Source organism: Pan troglodytes, chromosome 19 (assembly GCF_028858775.2).
Source record: "Pan troglodytes isolate AG18354 chromosome 19, NHGRI_mPanTro3-v2.0_pri, whole genome shotgun sequence".
In the NCBI taxonomy this organism is placed as follows: domain Eukaryota; kingdom Metazoa; phylum Chordata; class Mammalia; order Primates; family Hominidae; genus Pan; species Pan troglodytes.
The window spans coordinates 86,100,681-86,105,659 of NC_072417.2; the positions used below are offsets into that span (position 1 = coordinate 86,100,681).

Sequence of the window (4,979 nt, forward strand, 5' to 3'; positions counted from 1 at the left end):
TATTTTCCCCCACTTGGCTCTTCCTCTGACCCTACGGTAGGTAGTCCCATTTCCTAATGCTCTCCTCATGGTGGCTTCTTTCTGCATTCTCTCCAACTAATCGATGCTCCTCTCCAATTCCAGCATGTCTAAAATAAAATATGGGATAAGTGGCTGGGCTAAGTTTGACATCTGGACCACAGCTGTGCACTGCTGGAAGAGGGTGGCTTCCACCCATGACAATGAACTGACACAGAGCATCTGTTAGGGCCTGGGAAACAGAAACCAGCCTCTCTGTTGTACCCAGGACCCCAGGGTCCTTTTTTTATTTTTATTTTTATTTTCTGAGGCAGAGTCTCACTCTGTTGCCCAGGCTGGAGAGCAGTGGTGCAGTCTTGGCTCACTGCAACCCCGCATCCCGGGTTCAAGCAATTCTCCTGCCTCAGCCACCCGAGTAGCTGGGACTACAGGCACACACCACCACGCCCGGCTAATTTCTTTTTGTATTTTTTGTAGAGACGGGGTTTGCCATGTTGGCCAGGCTGGTCTCGAACTCCTGGCCTCAAGCAATCCACTCCTCCTCAGCCTCCAAAAGTGCTGAGATTACAGGCATTGAGCCCCTGGCCCCCCAGGGTTCTTAAGTCATGAAAACAGAGAAAGTGATAAGACATCCACATGATAAGCAGCCCCAATTCTTCCTGGCAGTGAGATTTCTTTCTCTTCTTGTATGCCTTCTTCGGGCCTGAGCTCTGAGCTTCCTGCATGATCTTACAGGAATTGACTAGACACTAAAATAATTGCTTTGCAGCAAGATAGAGCCAATCTAGAGGGAATCGAGACATGAGTCTGGTGGTGGACATCACGCAAGTTTATGGAGGGAGCTATGTGTTTCACAGAGCGACAATGGCTTAGCCCGCCAGCCTGGAAGGAGAGACCGTCCCTTCTCCCTCTTCGGGCATCAGATGATAAGAAAGTCCTGCTGCCAGGATGAACTTCAGGAACTTGAGGATCAGTAAGATGGTGGCTCCTGCACAACGGGGTTGCTTTTAAACAGAGGTGATCATTAAACATTCACTGAATGAAGGAGTCACAGATAAGGATGTGGATCTTGGGATCAGCATGTGAAAACAAATAACTTGTAGGTATTTCATTTATTTGTTTTCAATGGTAGTGGGGCAGGGAAAGGGGTTGTGGTGTTTGTTTGGTCTATCTGTCTTCCCCATGAGCATGTCAGCTCCAGAGTAGGAAGACAATGGTGATATCGTTCAGCCTGGTATATCCAGCACCTAAAGAAATAAATCCAGAGTAGGCACTCAATAAATAAATTTGCCAACTTCGCCAGTGAATTTATTGGTTCAAAGACATCCCTCTCTCTTAGACCAGAGTCTCCAATGGCTAGGTTGGGGATAGGAATGGAAAGGACAGGGGAGAGGTCTCAAGACCTATTTATTTTATTTTATTTTATCTTATCTTATCTTATTTTATTTTATTTTTTGGAAACAGGGTCTCACTCTGCTGCCCAGGCTGGACTGCAGTGGTGTGCTCACAGCTCACTGCAGCCTCCACCTCATGGGCTCAGTCAATCCTCCCACTTCAGCCTCCCTAGTAGCTGGCACTACAGGCATGCACCACCACACCCAGCTAATTTTTGTATTTTTTGTAGAGATGGGGTTTCATCATGTTGCCCAGGGTGGTGAAACTCCTGGGCTCAAGCAATCCACTGGCCTCAGCCTCCTAAAGTGCTGGGAATACAGGCATGAGCCACCATGCCTGACCCATCTCAAGACCTTTAAAAAACTACATATAATAGCTAATGTTTTACCATGCTCAAAGCAATGTTTGTGCACAAAAGTGTAAAGTGCACAAAGCCCGAATAACAGGCCTGGGAACACTTGGGGGCAGGAGGCCACAAATCCCTTAAATGTCAAGGAAGAGGCACAGCAGAGCGTCAGCTTCTCTGAGTCCAAGGCTGAACCACAACATCACCCACCAGTGGAAGCACCACCGCTTTCCAAACCTGACCTGTAACAGGGACTCTACTGCCCATCGATTAAAAGTGTGGTGTCTTTTTCCAGAGAATTGCTACCCAGTAGCTTTAGCTTTGCCTCTGAGGTCTCATCAATCCTTTCCCTCTTATGTAAAAGCAGCATTCAGGTCCTCTCCGCAACTCTTCCCTCCTTGCACCTAAAAATCTGTTTTTCCAACCGTTCCTCCTTTGACCAAGCCCAGGCCCTCACCACCCACTAGGTCTCCTCTCTCAGCTCTCCACTCTCAACACGCTCTCACAGAGTGTGCTGAGGCTTGAGTGCCCTGACAAGAACGTGAAGCCTTGGGCCTCCCTGCTTCCTGTGGGCACAATGGCTCTGTCTACACACAGGGCTCACTCTTCCTACTTTGTGCCTCATCCTCCTTCTCCAGTTTGGAAAATACCAAAACGAACAAAGGAGAAAGAAAAGTCACCCATAACCCACCATTCCCTCTCTCCCTTCCTGCCTTCCTTCCGTCCTTCCCTTCCTCCCTCCCTTCTTCCTTCCTTCCTGTCTTTATGAGGGATATAAGGTAAAAAGTAGGCTTGGTGTGATGGCTTATGCCTATAATCCCAGCACTTTGGGAGACCAATGCAGGGGGATTGCTTGAGTTCAGGAGTTCAAGACCAGCCTGGGCAATATAGTGAGACCCCTGTCTCTACAAAAAAATGTTTAAAAAACTAGCCAAGCATGATGGCATGTGCCTGTAGTCCCAGCTACTTGGGAGACTGAGGCAGGAGGATCACTTGAGCCCAGGAGGTGGAGGCTGCAGTGAGCAGAGATCACACCACTGCACTCCAGGTTAGGCAACAGAGCAAGATCTTGTCTCAAAAAATAAAATAAAATTAAATTAAATTAAAATTAAAATGAAGTAAAATCCTCCTCCTTCTATCTTCACCAACAGAGGTAACCACTGCAAACAGCTTGGATATTTCCTTCTAAAATGTTTTACTGTCATATGCAAACATATGTAGATATAGATGTATACACACATATATACACATACATATACACACGTTTATATCTATATAAATACACCCAAATGTATGTACACATATATACATATAACTTCTAATTATTTAGTTACATGTATTTCTGTATATGTACTTAAAGAAATGTAAATTTATAAGTATAGATAAAATTATGTGAGCTACAATTACATTAATTATATAATTACTAAATTATACTATCATATTTTATTACATAGATCTTACTCTGGAACTTGTCTTTTTCACTTGAGTGGCATATCATAGATACTTTCCCAAGGGGCTTCACACCACTCTCCCTCTTCCTTTTTTGTCGTGTCTGTGGTGCTCCATTTGGAGCTGGGCTGTGTTAAAATTGGCCAGTCCCCTCCCGAAGGACTTCGAAGATGTTTTTAATCTTTTGCGTTGTCTGATGTTCTAACAATGATTCTTTTTTTTTTTTTTTTTTTTTGAGATGGAGTCTTGCTCTGTCACCCAGGCTGGAGTGCAGTGGCGTGATCTCGGCTCACTGCAACCTCCGCCTCCCAGGCCCAAGCAATCCTCCTGCCTCAGCCTCCCGAGTAGCTGGGATTACAGGCATCTGCCACCACACCCGACTAATTTTTGTATTTTTAGTAGAGAGAGGGTTTCACCATGTTGGCCAGGCTGGTCTTGAACTCCTAACCTCAAGTGATTCACCCGCCTCAGCCTCCCAAAGTGCTGGGATTACAGATGTGAGCCACTGTGCCTGGCCAATTTTCTTTTTTTTTTTTTTTTAATAGAGATGAGGTCTCTCTTCATTGCCCAGGCTGGTCTCAAACTCTTGGGCTCAAGCGATCCTCTCACCTCGGCCTCCCAGAGTGCTGGGATTGTAGGTATGAGCCACCGATCCCAGCCTCTAACGACTATTCTTAGGCACCTATCTTTAAGCACCAAGGAAGGTATTTCTACAGGACCCATTCCAAGAAATGCAAACTGGGCCATAGGGTGTGTGCATGTTTCATTTTGATAGATATTGCCAAATTACACTCCTGAAAGCATTCTCCAAATTTCACTTCCATTACCAGTGACTTGGAATTCTTTTTTCCCCCCAAATCTGATAGGTAAAAAATAGCACCTCACTGGTATCTTCCCCCAGTGGTTGAGGCCTTCCTGTGTGCTAATGCACCAGCCATATCCTCAGAAAGGCAGGTGGAACGGTGGTTCAGCACAGGAGCACCGCTGTCCAACGGCCAGGATTCTAGCATGCTTCTGCCTGTTATTAACTAGTACCTCCATTTCATCTATAAACTGGGCAAACTCATAGTGCTGATGTGATGTATGAAGGGTACGTGTAAAGCTCTTAGCACAGAACTTTGCCCCATTCTAAATGGAAGCAAGCCCTTGGAATTCTACATTCTCTTTCTTTTTTCTTGGAGACGGAGTCTTGCTCTGTCGCCCAGGCTGGAATGCAGTGGCGTGATCTCGGCTCACTACAAGCTCCACCTCCCGGGTTCATGCCATTCTCCTGCCTCAGCCTTCTGAGTAGCTGGGACTACAGGCGCCCGCCACCATGCCCGGCTAATTTTTTGTGTGTGTTTTTAGTAGAGATGAGGTTTCACCGTGTTAGCCAGGATGGTCTCGATCTCCTGACCTCGTGATCTGCCCGCCTTGGCCTCCCAAATGGCTGAGATTACAGGCTTGCGCCACCGTGCCCGGCCAGAATTCTACATTCTCTACAGAACCCACCTCTCTCTCAACTCTCCCAACCACCAATTTCACTTCTGTGTCCTCCACTCTTCTTTGCCTTTCTCTCCAATTCGCAGGGCCTTTTGCTCTCCTCCATAATCCTTTTGATCCTCCTGACCACACTCTTTTTCCTCACCATGGCAACCCACTGCACATACCTTTCCCTCTGTTGGAACCCACACCTCACTGGGCTCTAGCCCCCGTGGGCAGATCTCGAGCCCACCTAGCTTGCCCAAGCATTATGGTGAATGCCTTGCTAAAATCCCAACTTGCCATGCTC

The 4,979-nt window shown here is 46.7% G+C and overlaps 1 long non-coding RNA gene across 1 annotated transcript; it reads right to left on the reverse strand.

The window, feature by feature from the left end:
* Window positions 1-1,111: 1,111 nt before the first annotated feature.
* Window positions 1,112-4,318, reverse strand: LOC107969319 (uncharacterized). Its single transcript, XR_001711082.2, has 2 exons — window positions 4,089-4,318; window positions 1,112-1,265 (listed from the first exon to the last, which is right to left on the reverse strand). It is a non-coding gene; the product is annotated as an uncharacterized LOC107969319 (long non-coding RNA).
* Between the last annotated feature and the right edge of the window lie 661 nt (window positions 4,319-4,979).